The sequence below is a fragment of the Catharus ustulatus genome, chromosome 14, assembly GCF_009819885.2.
Source record: "Catharus ustulatus isolate bCatUst1 chromosome 14, bCatUst1.pri.v2, whole genome shotgun sequence".
Classification (NCBI taxonomy): Eukaryota; Metazoa; Chordata; class Aves; order Passeriformes; family Turdidae; genus Catharus; species Catharus ustulatus.
The window spans coordinates 16,198,086-16,216,099 of record NC_046234.1 but is presented as its reverse complement, the minus strand read 5'-3'; the positions used below and the strand labels follow the sequence as shown (position 1 = coordinate 16,216,099).

At 42.1% G+C, this 18,014-nt stretch overlaps 1 long non-coding RNA gene across 12 annotated transcripts in view; it reads left to right on the top strand.

Moving 5' to 3' along the window:
- Window positions 1-18,014, top strand: part of LOC117002791 — an 85,780-nt gene that overhangs the window by 60,344 nt on the left and 7,422 nt on the right. For 7 of the 12 annotated variants that reach the window (XR_004419397.1, XR_004419403.1, XR_004419399.1 and 4 more), the window contains 2 exons: window positions 15,743-16,132; window positions 17,663-17,973. This is a non-coding gene — a long non-coding RNA (uncharacterized LOC117002791). Of the gene's footprint in view, window positions 1-2,851; window positions 2,952-9,561; window positions 9,656-15,742; window positions 16,145-17,662; window positions 17,974-18,014 lie in introns of all 12 variants that reach the window. The other 5 variants (XR_004419398.1, XR_004419396.1, XR_004419400.1 and 2 more) reach the window with 5 other exon arrangements.

The window sequence follows — 18,014 nt, the reverse complement described above, 5'->3', positions numbered from 1 at the left end:
GATGTGACAGAAGCAGGTGAGGAAGCTGAAGCAGAGGCTGGAACCTTGAACAATGAGAGGAAGGAGTTTGCTCCAGTTTGGTTTGGTCAATGAATATTGAAGACAAACAAGCACAGATTGATTATCTGGGGGAAGAGGAAACATGGGGCAGGTGTCTGAGGCAGAGGAGAAACCACCACAAGGTTGGTCATGGGGCTGGCACAAATGAAAGGGTTGGAAAAGGAGGGGTGGTTTTAACAGTGGAATTAGCAGGAAAATGGAAAAACCACTCTGAGCCACATGGAAAGCATGGTTTATTGTTATTATTATTAACTATTGTTATTATAATTATGACTATTATTGTGTTAACTAAAGGCTGACTTGAATTTTACAAACAGCTTCTGTCAGAAAAAGGAGAAAACAAGTTTTAAATGTTGACTTTTAATTCTGCCCTGTTTATTAAGGACTGTTAGTTCTGTTTTGTTCATAAGTAAACAGAGTGAGAAAATTCAGTGGGATAGAGATGATAAAGATGATGAACCACTGAAATTTGGTTCCACACTGGGCACATAAAGGAGAAAAGGATGCCAATTAATGCATTACTAAAAGAGAAACACTACTAGAAGTAATAATAATGGTTCTCTATTATTTATGGTTGATTTTAGAAAAGAGAGAGTTCATGTTTATCCCAGAGCAGTCGACACGAGCACTAAAGAAAAAAACCCCTTTAACCAGGCAGAGATTTCAACCATGAGCTGTTAAAGGAAGTTCAGCTGAATATTGAGGAAAATTCAAAAAGATAAAAACGACTTCAATTTGGTAGTTCTTCACTGGTTCTGCAGTTTGGCAGCTGTCAACATCTCAAAATATCATCTCACCCAAACTGTTGAAAGAAAGAAACCCTTTGATTTTTCCCTTGAGACTCCCAAGCTGAAAATGGACTCTTTGTAGTCTCAGCCTCATTTCAGACAGTTTTTTTTTTTAAAAACATTCTTGCTGGCAGAAACAACTAATTCATAAATAGACTCTCTGTTAATTAAATAAGTTTTATCGTTTTAACTTGCCTTTTAAAATGAAAAAGAAAGTAAATCTCTAACATTTCCTGCTTTATTATGAATCTTAGGGGACTAAGCATCACATTTCTTGCATCATTAATAATGCAAATTAGTTTTTGTTTGTGTCTCCTATAAGTTTATAGTTAGGAGTAAATATTTAATGCACAGATCTGGGAAATCAAATCATGGCTAGTGGAAATTTTCCCTTGGAGTTCTTGAAAGGTAATGTAAGAAAGATGGGAGGCACTGTGGTTTCTGTTTATTTAACCTTTCTTGCTCTTGCTTTCCTTTCAGAAGAACTCTTTGTGACTTGTCATTAAACACTTCTCTATTCCTGCACTATCTGTTTTTATTATCTTTACAGTAGCCACAGAATTCAGCTTTTAATACCATTTAAAGGAGAGGTTAAACACATCCATAGCCTACTTAGGGCTATAAGGATTGGAGTTTTGGTCCTGATTATTGGCAGGAAAACCAGCTGATTATTTCTAATAATATTTAAAAACTTGTTGACTTTGTAGCAGTTTTTCTTCGTTTGCTTAATGAAGCAATGGCCAAATCAGATTAAACTTTGCCCAGGGCCTCCACATCAGGCACAGAAATGCCTTGGGAGAGTAAAATACTCTGAGCTGTTTATTTGCTAGCACAGGACAGACTGAATTTAGTGTAAATGTCCCATACTGGGCTTTCCCCCTCCACCATTTTTTTTTACATGGTATTCTAGCAAATATTGTACCACCCTCCGTATGAAATGTCTGTAGGAACGAGATTATTGCAGACAAATTACAGCTGTTTCCCCAGCACATCTGGGCTTTCTGCAGTGACTCTTCTCGTGTGTGTGGTGGATAACAAAAAATAATAAGTATCCTGTTATTTTGGGCGTGAAATCTGATAGTGAAAAACACACCAGGGAGAATTCTTTGGTGATAAACATTTAAATAGACCCATTTATCAATATGACAGAGATTTGACCTGAAAGTTAAAGTGTTTGGAAGTTAAGTGGGGTTGTGTAAAGAAAGTTGAGGCTGCTCTACAGATAGACCGTGGGGTTTGTAAGTTATTAAATCAAAATAAAAGGTATTGACAAAACAATAAATTGCCTGGATCGCCCCATCTAATAGGTTCTGGGAGCACTAAATACATTCTCCATGCTAAAGATGTGTGAAGCCTTTTCCTTTCTCACACTTTTGTTCTTCTCCTTGAAAACATTTGCACCGTGGTTGGTTTTATAACAGACTTGGCACCAAGGTGGGCCTGGGGATGCTTTGCCAGGGAACTGGCACAGAGCAGTGCTGGAAACAGGAACAATCCTCATAAACCAACAGGATTATTGGGCTTTGCAGGTGGGGTACAGATCACTCTCTGGGGGATCAAAATAATAATAACAATCCTGGTATCTTTACTGGGAGAGGTATTTTACTGATATCTTCGCAGCGCTCCTTGCTCTCCTCTGCACCATTTCCATGCTGGAAATCCGTGGGATTCAGAGGGGGAGCAGCACCTGGCAGTGTTTTGGGGAGCAGTTAATGCCACCCCCTAAACCTTTCACAGTGACCATCACCTTCCTGGGAGAGGGGTTGGGTTTGCTCATGGAGAGGAAGGAAAATACCTGTGGGACAAGCTGGGATGGAAGGGTTGGGAGTGGGTGATGGGGCAGCTCTTCTCTGCCAGAGTCACCAGCTGGGCTATGCTTTCCCCATCTCCACAGGCTGGGGGTGAGCACCCCCTCTCTCCAGCTTCCCTGCCGAGGAGGGAATGAGGCTGGCTCTGTTTGCCTGGAAAATGACACAGATTTGAGACGATTTCCCCTCCTGCAGATTTCTCCGTCGAGGGGAGCATGGAAGACATTACTATTTATAGAGCGCAGTGCGAGTGCCCAGCGGGACATCCCCCAGCAAACATCCCACCAGCCTGGAGGTGGGATGCTTTCCAGCTCCCTGGCCCCCAGATGCCCTGTCCCCTCTCCCAGGGAGGTGGGAAATCACACAGGGGCACCACCCATCTCCCCTCATCCCTGCCTTTGTGTCCCTTCTGATGAGATGAGATGAGATGCTCACCCCCTGCTGCGGAGCTGAGCGTGAGGCTCGGAGGCAAAGCAAGTTTTCAGCACAAATAATGAGTTTTAAGGGAGGGGAAGAGCCCTAAAAAATGAAGGCGTAATGGGGCTGCAGAGCATCTGCTTGTGTGGGAAAGGAAGATGGAAGCTTGGTTTAACTTAAAAGGTTTTTAAGAGGTTGAGGACCAGCAGTGGGAGCTGGGATCTGTCACTGCCACTCCCTGCCTGACCTGGGTGTTCCTGTGGGTCTGGGATATCAGAACCCCTTCATCTAAGCTTAATCCTGATATGGAAAAGATAGCTGACAATGGCAATAAAAATAACAGTAAGCAGTTGGAAAGGCCCAGCTCAAATCGTGCTCTGTCAACAGCTTTGCAATCTGTATAAATATGAGAGGAAAGACAAACAGCTGTGATTTCTCTTTAAGAATGTGAGTATCCATTGTCATAGATTTAAATTAGGATGTTTTACTTGTACTGTATGTAAATTCCTCCTTGGCAAATAACCCGTGTCCACTAATGTATGTGTATTTTGGGTCTGTATAGTTTGGGTCTCTGTGAAATACAATGAAATTTGATAGCACACAGAAATACTTGCATGGAATGTCAGATTTTTTGCGTGTGCTTCTCACATATCCATAAATGAGTTTACACATTTCTAATTACTCATTCAAAAAGAGACTTTACAGCACTTTTAAAAGAGAGCCAATTTTTTCCCTACTGTGTTCTGTTTTTACAGCTTGTGGAAAGCTTATTTAATGAAAGTTTAAGTAATCAGCGAAAGTCATTTCTGAGCAAAGACTGACAGATATGAAGCCTCTTTTCACACTTCATAAGAGGTGGAGAGGGTAGCCATAAAATTTACAGCTGAATAGTACTCTGTTCAGCTTAAGTTATAGAATTATTAGTGTTCCAGGCATGTGAGAGGTTTTAGGGGGATGAAGTGTTTAAAGTGATTCTCTGTGTTTTGTGTGGCTGAGCTCTGAGTGCAATACTAATAACAGCCCACCCCTCCAAAGGCAGCGACCTGCACGTCCCGTGGGGCTGATGTTGTGCTAAAAATATGTGTTTGCAGCTAACTGAGCTTCATGATATATTAATAAAACCCCAGCAACGCGATCCCTTTGCAGAGACTCACCTCTGGCTATGAAAGCATGAATTCCCAGGATATGAAATGAGCACATGGGGCGTGGGGGTGAGGAAGGAGTGGGGAGGGAGGTGGCACTGTCAGCATCTCTGTCCCAGCCCCTGCAGCACAGGGACAAGGTTTTCTGTAGAATAGACCTGGATACAGAGTGGTGGACACTCAGGGACTTCTGCAGGTCGTGACCAATTGTGTTTAAAAGGGCTGAATAAAAGAGGAAGAGCTGGGCTGTATTAGGAGACTGAGAAATGGGAAATCTCCATTCCAGCTGATAAAAATGAACATGGCTTTTAGAGGTATTCGTAGATATTTGAGTGAGAATTATTCTAAATATAATGAGGTGGCCACATGTTGTGATCACGGTATTACATACAAATATTTTTCATTGAATCAGAGAATGGTTTGGGCTGGAAGGGACCCCTAAATGTCCAACCCCCTGTCAGCAGGGACATCTTCAGCTGGACCAGGTTGCTTAGAGCCCTGTCCAAGATAAGCTTGAATGTTTCCCAGGATGGGGAGCCTTCCACCTCTCTGAGCATGCTGTGCCAGTGTTCTGCCACCTTGGAAAAAAAATTCTTCCTTATGACAACATTAAGCAAACAAAAGTAATTACTAAAGGAGCTTCAGTATTATGCTTGGTTTTCCATCCTGTCAACCTGTTGGGTTTTTGATGGTTATTCTGTTATGCTTTAGCTGTACTTGCTTACCCAGGAATAAACAACAGAAAATCTTTAAAACAAATTGTGTGAGGTGGAATCAAGTGTCTCTGCAGCCAGCTTTGATGTTGGCCAAGAACTGAATTAGGGAGGCATCTTCCATCCTCACTGCTCAGCCCTGGAGAGCAGAGACCCAGGGAGGTGACCCAGTGCACAGCTGCCATTAGTAAATGGTTTAAATACACATAGTGTAAGCTTTATAGTTTTTAAATTCACTTTTATGTGAACCAAATACAAGCAGCCTCATAAAGCTCACTCTTGCACCAGATTAAAGAGGTGTCTTGGTAGCATTTATTGGTGGTTCATAAATCATGGTGGCACTTTGTTACTGTCCACAAGCTGGTTTTGCTGTTAAAGGTTTCAGTCGTGAAGGTGTACAGTATTATTCCAGGCATATTGTAGTCCTACAGAAATTATGCTGAGGTGTATTTGGAGGCCTGAAATTTGTGGATGGAGTGATGTTGGAAAGCTGAGACATGGGGTAACTTTAGTTGCTGTGTTAAGAAGCACTTTAACTAAATACATGGAATATTGTCCTGTGTCTTCCTGCAATTCAGGAAAGTCACTCATCATGCCAGTGTGCAAATTCCCAGGGTTTCCCTCCAACATCTACTCCAACTCAATTTAAGATTTTCTGGGTGCTGCACACTTTGATTTCAGGTAAAAATCTCAGTTCCAGGGGCAGTGCTGGGATTTTTAAGGCCCTTCAGGTTTCCAGTTCAGGTTGTTAATACCAACAATTCCCAGTCCTATTCCCTTGACTCCAAACTGCATTCGGGAGGCGTTTGGTGCTCCTGCATTCAAACAGTTAATTTTCACTATGTTCTGTTAAAGAAAAGGAAAACTGTCACCCTGTCATTTTAGAGTCTGACACTAAGCTTGTCAAAAGAGACAGCTGTTAAACTGAATTACTGTTGACACGCAGAGAAACGGCCCTTGCCAGATGTAAAGGACATCTGCGGCAATGAAGTGGTACAGGGTGGCTTTTAAAATGTGGTCATACTGGTATTTGAATAGAGCTCTATGGCATTAAAACGTGGCCTTGACTCAGACAGTTTAAGGCAGCGAAGCAGAGCCAATGCCAAGCACAAAGAAGTGCTGATCTGTTGCTGTATCCATAACTTAGGCATGAATATGAAAACAGTGCAGTGTCAAAGCTATTAAGCTCTTATCGTGTATCCAGGAGGATGTGGGTTTAAAACACAGTAGGAAATATTTTGTATTTCTGGCTCCTTGGCTGTGCGGGTAGGTGAAGTGGAAATTCATAAGGTGGATTATGCAGGGAATGAATGGAAATAAGTCGTCTTGTCTTCAGCTAACAACTGCTCAGACAAGAATTGCAGAGGGCATTAGGCTTAGGAAGGGAGGCTGGATGTGCCTCACCAGTGTTCCTGATAATGCTCCTGGGATGTGGAGCACGTGGTGGGTGCTGGGGAGGCTCCCCAAACCAAAAAAAATGCAAATCATTTCGAGACCTGCAAAATTCTGCTTGTGTATCTTAATGTGCTTTTCCTTAAAAAAGGAATAAGGTTACCAAATTAATATCGTTAAAAAAATAGTTATTATGGCTATTTTAGAATTTAGCAATTGAACCAACAGTAGGGAATTCTGCACATTATATAAGAGTGCAAGTTTTTGATTTGCATGTCTTTAGTGTAGGAATAAAGCTGTTTGGGAAAAAAAATGTATCAGTTAAGCAATTTTGCTAAATGTATGAAAAAATGAAATGTTATGAGATGAAGCATGTATTCATTATGAAATTAAATTGATGTTTGAAGCTAAAAAAAATTATTCAGGCCAAACATCATTTTGAATATGTTAGCAGATCATATCTTGATTTAGTTGTGTGTTTGGTGATAGCAGAAACCAAAGAGTTTCCATCTGGAGGGAAGAAGGCAAATGGTATTTCCAAATGACACAGGGTAACCTGCTCCTTTCTGCAGGAAAACAACACCACCAGACACAGCAGTTTGCTCTAGATAGGAAAATTCCCATGGAGAACATCTCATTCCCATGGAGAACATCCCATTCTTATGGAGAACTTCCCATTCTTATGGAGAACTTCCCATTAGAAAGGAGAACATCCCATTCCCATGGAGAACATCTCATTCCTATGGAGAACACCCCATTCCCATGGAGAACACCCCATTCCCACAGAGAACATCCCATTCCCATGGAGAACATTCCATTCCTATGGAAAACATCTCATTCTTATGAAGAACATCCCATTCCTGTGGAGAACATCCCATTACCAAGGAGAACACCCTATTCCTATGGAGAACATCCCACTCCTGTGGAAAACACTTCATTGCCTTAGAGAACATCCCATTCTCTTGGAGAACAACCCATTCGCTCGGAGAACTTCCCATTCCTATGGAGAACATTCCATTACCATGGAGAACATCCCATTCCTATGGAGAACACCCCATTCCCTTGGAGAACCTCCCATTCCTACAGAGAACATCCCATTCCCTTGGAGAACATCCCATTACCGAGGAGAACATCCCATTCCCACAGCAAACATCCCATTCCCTTGGAGAACATCCATTCCCACAGAGAACATTCAGCATCCTGTGCTGCCTCTGCCCAGCACCACAGTGCCACGAGGTGTGAGATCCATGCTCATGGTCCCATTCCCATCTGGGCTGGGAGCCTCCAGATGGCCGGAGACACGAGGTCAGTGTGTGATTGATGGAGGGGCTCTGGGCAGGGCTGCTGCCAAAGCTGACCCAAGGCCAGCAGCACGTGTGGCCAGCGGGGCTCCCACCACTCCACATGGCCATGGTTGGCTGGGCCACAGCAGGAGAGGGTGTAACAAGCCCAAATATCCCTGACTGAACATGGCCTGCCCTGAAATGTCATTTATCAGCAGCTGGCAGAGCTCTGCCATGTGCAAAGGAGTGTCAGGGTTTAACCCCAGTGGCAAAGGCTGCAGGCACAGAGTGTTTGAGCAGCCCCCAGGAGTCAGGGCATCCTGCTTTGTCCCTGCTGGGAAACACTGCAGAGGAGCAGCCAGGATGAGTGTGCTCCCCTGGCATCAGAGAAATCAGAGAACATGGGGATGTTCTGGGGTTCAGGGTGTTGGGAGAGCTGGTTCCTCAAGAATAACTTTGATGAATAAATTCTGAATGCATTTTAGTCTGTGGAATGCAAGGGAGCAGGTGGCTGCCCAGCAGGACCATCCCTGGGAGCCACTGGAGCCTGGTGGAGTAAGGGCAGGACAGATTCAGGAGGAAATTCCTTTACAAAACACTGGCACAGGCTGCCCAGGGAGGTGTGGATGCCCCATCCCTGGAAACATTCAAGGTCAGGTTGCACAGGGCTGTGCTAGCACAGGGATAATCCTCACCCTGCCTAATACAGGAGTTATTTGGGCAAAACCTCCTGTTCATCTCCAGAAGGAGATTTTATTCTGCAATAAAAAGGGCTGAAATCTCCAACCCCCTTTTCACTGCTCAGTGCTGCCAAAGCAGCCTCACCTATCCCCACAAGTTGAACTTTGCTGTAATGATTAAATTTTTACAAACAAGCACAAAGTGGAACATTTAAATAAACAGGAACAAGCTGCTTATTAGATGGCAGGTTTTTATTTGATAGCTCTTATAATGTCATCGTTAGTTTATTAAAGCTTACCATGAAAAAATCTCCTTCTCCTAATCTAAGCTCTTTCATACAGCTTCCCACTTTGATTGACACCAAAATAAAATAACTAACCTATAAATTATAATGTACGCTTTAAATGATGGATAAATGCATTATTTGTAAGGCATTGTGAGGATCAACATATGCAATTTCTAGAAAATAAAAAATATTTTACAAAGATAATAATAGGGCAGGATACATCTCTTTTTGTGAACATTCTCACGGCATACTGGTATTAGGTGATCCTTAAGGTCCCCTCCAACCCAAACCATTGCATGATTCTGTGCTATTTTGAGTAATCAAACACACCTGGGGAAAAAAAAAAGCCTCTGATGTTAGCAGCCATTTCAACATCAGCATCATCAGTCCCAGGTGAAAAATCTCAATCCTAGAATCACACAAGGGTTTGGGTTAAAAGGGACCTCAAAGATCACCTCACTCCAGCCCTGCTGCTGTGGACAGCGACCTCCCACCAGGTCAGGCTGTTCCCAATCCCATCCAGATGGGGTTTGAGCACTCCCAGGGATGGGGCAGCCACAATTCCCCTGGACAGCCTGTGCCAGGACCTCCCCACCTTTGTATTCCTCTGAGATTCATGAGTTCCCAGTAAATAAATTTCTGTCATTGAAACCACCCCAAAATCCACATCTATAAACGCATTCCTACTCACCTGCCTGCTGATGTTGGAGAGGCTCCTTTCCTTCCCATCCTTTTGGTGCCAAGGAATGGAACTCCCTGAGCTCCCTGGGAGAGGCTCTGAGCTGGACAGCCCAGCTGGAGATCTGTCCCCAAGCTGGAGTGTCCCCTGCAGTGCTGCAGACACAGGAACCAAGTCATTTACCAGCAGAAAATAATACACAATGGCTCCTCACAATCCGCCTGTTTGTTGGGAAAACTGGGATCTCCAGGGAGGGAAGGGCTCCTGGCTACTTTTTACACACCCTATTTTAAATTCAGGTTTTTAATTCAGGTTTTATGTAGGCTGATAACTGTTCCTTACTGGAAGAAGAACCTTGGATAAATGGAATTTGCTCTGCCTTGCTCAATGAGGCCACTGGCGCTTGGTGAGTACCATTAATGGGTTTAAATTTGACTCTGCAAGCCCCAACATGGAAAATGTGGCTTTTGTCCCCAGAGTTTTGCAGCTTAAAATGAGTTAATAGCACATCTCAGTCTAGATCTGAGTGCATATTATAAATGACTAATTTACTTCTCAAATTTAGCATTTCCCCTGCTTAGATTGTGATTTCTGTGAATAATTTCCTGTATAAAGGTATTTTTTTCTCTCTCTATTTCTTCATGGTGTGAATTGAGGAAATATTTGGAAACTGAGGTGGTTGTTACCTTTCTGTGCTTGGTTGTTCATGAAGATTTTCTGACCAGCACCTAAAATTCAGTTTCCAAGACTGGAGGCAGCAAAAGGCAAATTTTGTAAAGACAAAATGAGACCAAAGGAAAGAAGTTTTCTCCCAGCACATTGGGAACCCCTCTTAACAATAAAAACCACCAAAGGAACCACGATGTGTGTGGATGTTGTAGCTCTGTGTTCAGTCCAAATACGAGGCAACATCTGCCCTGGATTTATGGAGTTTAGCACTGCAGGGAGTTTGGGATCCTCACAAACTATAACCCATATTCTAGTGGTGCCAAATCTTCTGTGATCCTGGCTCCTTCATGGTGGGAATGGGCTCGAGGTAAGGTCATGAGGAATTATATTCTTTCTTTATTTCCCCTCTGTGGAATTCTCAAAATTTACTGACTGGGTTGGTGAATCACATCCTGCATAAATATATTGATAAATACCAATAGAGCTTCAACTAAGAAAATGCAGAGATGTCCCAAGGAGGAAAATTCCTCCTTTTCCAGCTTTGTTTGCATTGAAGAGGTTTCTCCTTTCGATGACTTTTTCCTCAGAATGTCTTTTTGGAAGCCCTGTGAAAAGTCAGATAATGCATTCCTTACATAGCCTTAGTCCTGTCCCATGTCCATGTTTTAAGATTAATGCCACAGGTACAAGAAATTCTCCCAAACATCACCTTTTTCACTTTTTGACCTTAAATGTTAATGTACTCTTTCTGCTTTATTTTCTTTTCAGAAATTCTGTTTAATTCTTGAAATGAATGCAGCAAATAGAAGTTTTCTCTAAATTAGGTGAAAACTCAATTTTTTTGCAAATATTTTCTCATTAGCTATCAGGTTGGTAATCTGATTTTCAGCAGAGGAATTGAGTTTTCTTTATTTTTGCTTTATCTGTAGGGATTTTTCATATTTTATAAAAGCTGTAGGTACAGGTAAAGATAAAGAAAGGGGAGGGCAGGTACTGCTGTGAGCACTGAGCAGCTGATTTAGAGAAATGGGGGTCCCCTGGGCCTGACTTGCAACCAAATGACCAAAACACTTTGCCTTTTATTTATTTATCCAGCTACTTAACACTTCTTACTGTTTCTCTTAAATGAATTAATTTACCCTACAAAGCACTCCTTGCAATAATCAATGACTCATTACACTGAAAGCCCGCAGGAAATACTAATTAAATGAAAAATGTGCAAGAGGAATGTGCAACTTTTGTATTTCTAACGACCCAGATATTCAGTGCTTTATTTTTTTTTTTTGAGTTCTCATAAGTTGCAGGAGAGGTTTTTGCCTTCAGCCACAGGGAGCTGAGGTGGCTTGGAGGGTGGTGATATTTCCCAGACATAGCAAATCCAGTTCATTTATCATCAATATCCACAGGAAATAATAATCTGTTTATACATCACATTTCTCTGAGCTCTGCGAGGTTCTAGTTATGAATTCCTTCCAGCTGCTTTTCTCATTCCCACAGCAGAATTGCTTGGGAAGGGTTATCCCTTATCCATCACTTACTCCAACAATTATTGACTGATAGCCACTGGTAATTCCAGCCCTCTGACAATCTTTGATAAAGATTTTGTGTTGTTGTTATGTACTAAAATGTCTCCTCACACATAAAGGCCTTGAACTCCAGGCTGGGTGTTTGACACAGCCACCTTTTTGGGATCTGTGAGTAGGAAGAGCTTGATAATGTGGAAGATGAAGGTTTTATAAGGATAGAAATGCTGGAAATTACAGGGCTCAAAGCTCCTGCCCCATGGGAGGAGCTGTGTCCTGCTCTCTTTGGTGGAGAAATGGCTGGCAATCAAGGTTTCTTTTATCCTGGTCAATGGTTTTTGGAGAAAGTATGTTAAGCCAAGCCATGAAATAAAACAATCAGAATAAAGTAAAGAAAAACCCCCAAAACCACCATTAGCACCAAAAACCCCAATAAAGACAAAAAATAAAGAGCAGTGGCCTAGCTCCTTTCCTTCAGATCCCTTGCACTGCTGGTTTTGTAGGACACCAATTTTCTGTTCTGGTTTGTTCCCCACCAAATCACCCCTCAGATTTGTTCTTCCCTCTAAATTCGTTGGCATTTTTTGCAGATTTTGTTCTCTTGACCATCAGTTTGTACCAGCTGTTGCTGGTGACCCAATGCCAGCCTGGGGCACTCCCCATCCTGGAAAACCTCAAGCAACAAACACCAGAAATAATTATTTTGATTTTTAAGTAACATGGGAGAAGAGGGAGAACAAGGGAGGAATGAATTCCCCACTCAGTTTTAAGGCAGCAAGAATTTAAGTCAATTTAGCTCCCCATGCTAATTAATACTCCCAAAGAGCTGTAAAATGTAACAATGGAGAGGATGAATTATTAAAAGTGGAGGTGACCAAGAGAAATATGGATGAACACGACACTGCCTCTACTTTTGGTTTTCAGGCAATAAATTGCATTTTAAATGGTGGCAATGTATTGAAGATTTTGGTAAAACTTTGTTCTCAGCTGTGAGGAGTTGTGTTTCTGTAGAAATATCCTGTGCTGCAGGATTGGGAGGGCAAGGCTGGAAGGGTAAATCAGGGAGAAAAGAAGATTTTAATTCCATAAGGATGAAACTTGAGATAGAAATGCCTGGTTTAGCCCCTAACTTTGGATTTTAAGAAGGAAAACAAATGGTAGTAGTGCACTGAATTTATTTATTCTGTAAACCCAGAGGTGGATATTTTCCTTGCTTCTTTGTAATATTATTGCAGGAAAATTATAGAAATCTTTTCAGTGCTCCAGGGGATTGATACAGGTTACATTCCTGCCTTTCAGTTTAGTTTCTCCCTCACCAGCCTTTGGAATTCAGTGGGACTGATGGATTACATCATTTTAGGAATTAGACCCTAAATTCTGATGTCTACAAAACATGAAAGAGCTTGAATTGTATACATTTTGCCCTTAACCTGCAATATATTCCTTAAAGACAATAGAAAAAAAAAATCTACCTAAAATTGTCTCTTTATTTGGAGGCACTTTAATATCAGAGGAGATTTGCTTCCAGCTAAGAAAACATTTGTTACAGAACTAAAAATGTTTGATATGCTGCTGTATTAGATAAAGTTTGTTAGTGCACAGTGGCACAGTGCTGGTAATTGAAGAACTCACAGGATTTTCGGCAGTAAAAGATCCCCAGTGAGTGCTAAGCTCAGTGGGAAAATGTGATGTATAAATCTGCAGTGAGAGCACAGGAACAGGAGGGGAGCAGCTCTGTGCTCAACCCTGGGAACCCCAAACCGCCACCAAAGGACATTGAAGAGAAATAAAAGGGAAGAGATGATATCTTGGGGCATTAAAGCTGTTTTCAAAGAATTTTCTTGTTAAATATAATGTTGGACAAGAGCCCACGGAAATTCTCAACTCACTGGAGACTCCTGCTGTCGCTTGGCGTGGTCTGGTCTAGTGGAGGAATCAGCCTCCAGCCCTGCCTTGTCCTGGAATTTCTAATTCCATGAGGAGAAGTCACTGGAGATACTGGGAGAGAAAGGAAAAGTCCAGGCAAGACAACCATGGCCGAAGCTGATGGATAAATTGGTTTTGTGTGATGGGATGAGGAGCACCAGCTGGTGGAGAGCTGATGGCCACCAGGAAGGTTTGTGATATCCTGAGTGTGCCAGCCCTGGGTGAGCTCAGGAGGAACGAGGAAGGTGAGCCTGGAAAGAGCCAGAGAGGGAAGAGCAAAGCCACCAGAGGAATGTGACAACAAACTCCAGAGAGCAAAGGCAGTGCCACGGAGGGGGAGGCTGCTCGGGCACCTGTTGTGACAGCTGTGACTAAGCATACAATGACCAGATCAGGGTGAATAATGAGACAATCTGCTCATTTAAGAGTGGATATACAAACCCAGCAGGGACATGAAACTGTTTTGCTTTGTTTTACTGATAATGTGTTATTGGAGTCATGTCTCTGGCTGTGTCCTAGAGTGGGTTCAAAACAATTACTTACATAACACAGGATATATTTAAGTCAGGGAAAAGCAGGGAGGGTGAAATGTGTGTATCTCAATTTCTGGTTAAGAAGGAAAATGAAATTATGTTTTTCCGAATAGATTTATTGATTCCTGTTTTTCCAGCACAGGGATCTCCATTTCAAGGGCTGGATCCTCCTTCAAAACTTGAACTGGAAAGTAATCAATGAAGCCCTGTGTCCACCCCTTCCTAGCTGCTGGATCCTACTCTAATAACCACTAATTATTTTAATAGCAAACTCCTTAAGATTAACTCAATCAATGCGTTCTGCAAAATTTGGAGCCCATCTCTGGATGCCTCCAGCCTGGTCCATGGTGATCAGGCAATATTTGGTGCAGGCTCTGAAATGCTTTTCTCTTGTAGTGCTCTGCTTTAGGAATGGTCAGGTGTCTTCTACACCAACTTTGGGGTTGATTTTGGGGTGGCAAATGCACTGCTTTCACAAAATTCCATCCATAGGTGAAAGGAAATTGTGCCACAGAGCAGAGTAAGGTGCAGGACAACAAGAAAACAAAAGGAAAAATTAAACTCCCAAAGCTAAGAAATAGCAGAGTCCAGGACAGCTGCCCATGCTGCAAACCTGATTGACAAGTAATGGCATTCCATGAAAGAGTGACCACCCCTGCTTTAATTTCAAATGAAAACCATATTGAGAAACTCAGAATACAAAGGCAAGATCTGGGGACTGTAAATACCTGGTGGGTGCAGCCAGGCAGCACAAAACATCTTTGGAGGGAGCTGGAGCTCTGTCCCTGCTGGAGCTCCCTGTGCCTCCGGATCATCGTGCACAGGGAGTAATTACAGCAGGGTTTGTCAACTAATTTGGTGGAGGGATGAATTCTTTATCTATTAATCAATGTAGGGAAGCATGAAGCACCTATAAACCATTCATCTCACTTTAGCTTCTTGTTTACCTTTAATTAGAGTTCTTATTTGATTGGGAAAAATGGAGGTGCCTTGCAATAGAGAGGTGTCAGCTGGAGCATCTTGGACAGCACTTCCTGCTGTGGGATCCTCAGGAAAATGGGTGGACTACTTTGGATTTTTATTTCAAAAATGAGCACCCATCAATTGCTCACCCTAAAGGGGTATAAGGGGTATAAGACCCTTAAATCAGAGGTAAATAAAAGGATGGTTACAGTGCCAGCCTCTCACCAATGAGAAGGAAGTTTGTAGCAGTGTGAATTAATTAATTTTTCATTTACACCTGCTGTGGGTCACCCCTCTTTTCCCCCTTTTCCCATTCCTTTATTGTTATATTTATGCACAAGGAGGATGTTTATTAGGAAAATTTCATTTCTTCACCAATTTCTTTATCTACAGTTGAAACAGAGTGATACCAATGTTTTTATTATTATTATTTTATTTTATATTTATCCCTTTAAAAATTGCTTGCCTTTTCTTCCTAGAATTTCCAGGAGGATTATTGGTAAGGCTGTAACACCTCTACAGAGTTATGGGATGTTTTATAACTGATGTGTTGTGTATGATGCAGATAAATGCAACTGTAAGCACAGGAAGTTTCAGTGGGTCACTTGCATTTCATTTCATTTTAGCTTGACTTTAAATCAGTGATATTTAATTTATTTTTATAAGAGAATTCCTTAAAATGCTTTTATAAAATGACAAGTTCTGGTTAAACCTCAGAGTCCTACACCCAAGTGTGGAAAACTGCAGCTTCACTAAAAACCGTGCAGCAAATGTGCCATTCCTTGGTGCATGCTTATTATGGGTAAATATTGTTCTCTGGGTAGTGCCTGGAAATTGTAATTAATTTCAAATCCGCCCTCTTTTTGTCCACGTATGCAGATTTCAAATCTGTGCCTCCGCCGGTTTTGACACCGCGCAGTGAAGCATCCGAGCTCTCAGATGTCTGGCTCTTCCGAGTTGTGAAATGAGAAAACAAACAAACCCAACCATTCCAGCCCTGTCAATCTACTTCTCACTGGACAGATGCCCTGGTGCCAGAAAATCTTCATCCCATGATCCCACACCTCTTGGCAGTGCCAAAAAAAAAAATTAAAAAAATCCAAAAATCTACTGGACGCAAAAGCATGACGGTTCCTCGCCTCCAAAAAATGGTGTTTATGGTCACACTGGGGCTTCCTGTGTGGGGAAATGTGTGCAGCCTCTTGTTCTTGCGTTCCTGGTGTCCCAGATATTCCAGCAAGGTGCCTCTGGACAGTGATGGATTGACGGGTGAGGGTCCAGGTTTGTGCACTGAGGTTTCTGGAATGAGTCGGGTTGGTCGGAGGAGCTTGTGGGTTGCAGTGTGAATTAATTAAATGGTATCGTTAATTAGGGGTTTAAATATTTTATTGGGTGCTTATCTGGTGGGAATTGGTTAAACTTTCTAAGGAAAGTGAAGAGTTTGGGTTTTAACACAGACAGCTCTCTGAGCTGTCCATGCCCATGTCCCCTTGGGGCCATCACTGGAGCTCCCAGCTCGGGTGTCCTGTAAGGTACAGGATTTTTTGGAGGGGAATGAGGCTTCAGTCTGGTCCAGGGGACATCTTGGTGTGCACAGTTCCAACAAAGCTCAGCCTGGTGCTGCCAAACCCCCCCAAGATGCACAAAAACCACCCTGGAGGTCTTGCAAGGTGGGTTTAAAACCCAGCACTGAATTTATTGCACAGCCATACTGAGCATGCTGAGCCAATGACCTGCTTTGGCACAGACAAGGTTTTCTTTTTTGGCTAACAATTTGTTTTTAGTGTCACATGTGGCATCCCAAGAAGCTGCAGCATTCAGGCCTTTTAAATGAATTCCTGTCCCTTGCATATTAGTGGGAATATTTCCACTGCAGCAAACACCATAAACAGTTTCCACACTGGGGTGTGTTATACTGCCACCAGAATTGGTTCTTCTGATGGTTCATTTCTTTTATGCTGAGAATTCAGGACCAATTCAGCTCGGTTTTATGCATCATTAGAGATTTACAATTACTTTGCTATAGTTTCTTTCTGGAAGCCTATCTCTCATGGTTAATGCTATGGGAGTCCTGTTGTGTAGAGGCTGCTATGAGCCACCTTATAGCAATAAAGCATTTGAGAAGGATTTGGAATTATGAGTGGCTAAATTCTCCATGCAGCGCCTGTAATGCTGTTATCCCTTGCTGAGCTTGGGTTGAAACCCTTTTTTTTCCTTCTCCCCAAATTAGGAAAAAAAAGAGTGCTGTTTTTTTGAGAGGTTTTGAATCGTTTACATGCAATTTTTTTTTGTTGAACCGCTGCAGTCAGAAATGAGGAATTGTGCAAATTTCCATTTGGATTTCATGATCCTTAAAATACATTTAGGTTGTATTAGTATATAATGAAATAAGGACTCCTCATTTTTTTTTTAATTTCACTTTTAAAATGTCTAATCATTATTTGGGACTTTATTTTGGTTTTTGTATTTTGTGTGTGTTGCTAAAGCCAGTAAATTTCACAGGCTTCATCCTTGCACGATAAGTAGTGGATCTGCACGTGTTATAATCCACATAACTCACATTTTACATAAATACACTTTTGCACTGAAACAAACATGCTATGCAGTGAATAATATGGGCCTGATCTAAAGGCCATTAAAATCAATGAAAAGATTTCAAATTAACTTTTATAGCCTTTAGATCAGGCTCTAAATGGGCAAATTACAGTTATGGAGTTTCCCATTTACATACCTGTGTGCTGCATTTAATGTATTTTATGGAATTGAAATTACTTGGTCCTCTTTTTCATGCTTTTTTAGGCTAAGAATTTGCCAAGGGCATCAACAGCAGTTTTCCCAGGCTCCAGCACAAGGATTATGTAGTCAATCCACAAATGACTCAAATCTTTGAAGAAAAGGACATGGTTATCAGAGAGGCTTTGACGACAGCAAGGACGGGAGTGCTATCTGCCTTTTTCCATCAGAGATTCCCATTCCCTTCATTAACATACTCAGGACATCAGCACAGCCATCAGGCCCGAGGGAATCCCTTCCAACTTTTGAGGGAACGTGCACAAGACCTCGCCCCTGCGTTGTTTCAGACAGATCAAACCAGATTTGCCTCGTGTGAGGTGAGAAGAAAGGCTGGGGCACGGCAGCATTAGGGGAGGGA